We start from the raw sequence: 1,000 nt of genomic DNA on the forward strand, positions 1-1,000 counted from the left end.
TAATCGGATTTGGCATGTTAATGGTTAAGGGGTGGCCGGATGCCCTTCCTGCCGTCACCCTGAACCCCCTGGGACAGAATTAGTGTACCCCAACTGTCTAAGTCGAGTGTAAGCCATGGAATAGTGTTCAGATATTTGCGAGCTGTGTAACTGAGGCGGAACATGAGGACCAGCCCGGTATTCACCAAGCGGCATGTGGAAAACCGTCTAAAAAGCACATCCAGGCTGGCCGGCACATCGTCCCTTGTCGTTAATCCGCCGGACGGATTCGATCCAGGACCGGCGCGCCTACCCGAGTCCAAGAAGCAGCGCGGTAGCGCTCTCGGCTACCGTGGTGGGTTGAGGCAGAAACCATGACTGTAAGGAATTTGGATTAGACGCCGCACACAAAATAACACAATCGTCTCAGTAGTAGTGTCCGTCCTGAATCAAAAGTCCACACACTAGCCATATAAAAAGAAATAGCAAGAAATAAACAAGTACCAAGGGTGTGTGTGTGGACAAAAACAAATCCTGTTACTTGCACAGATCCTGTCCCAATCTCATCGCCACCTGTTGTATTGTACTTGCGATACAATCGCAGAAGGAGATTTTACTCGTTGCCACCCTCATCTATTCACAGTGCGCTGAGGGAAATACTGTGAGTGGAGAACATGGAGAACACTGAAGCACTGATTACGATTAGTGACAAGAACATACACATTTATTGACGAATAATCAACTTTCTACAGATCGGCTCAGGCAGCAGTTCCTAAAGTTCAATTACAATTCCAGAAGCTAAGACTGGCTAGGAAACAGTCCTTCCCCCACTAGAATGCTCACTGAAGGCGGGCTGGTGTGGACTCGCTAGAAGCAGACGATGTGGCACGAAGTACACAAGTAGAAGGCTATCGTCTCGGTAGTTGAGAAGACTTGCAACTCCCTGCTCTGCTGTGGCGCCGGCGCATACCTATTCTCTGGCGGCGTCATCTCTGCGACTTCTTGTGGTAATGGTTCAAAT

Source organism: Schistocerca nitens, chromosome 3 (genome assembly GCF_023898315.1).
Source record: "Schistocerca nitens isolate TAMUIC-IGC-003100 chromosome 3, iqSchNite1.1, whole genome shotgun sequence".
Taxonomy (NCBI): domain Eukaryota; kingdom Metazoa; phylum Arthropoda; class Insecta; order Orthoptera; family Acrididae; genus Schistocerca; species Schistocerca nitens.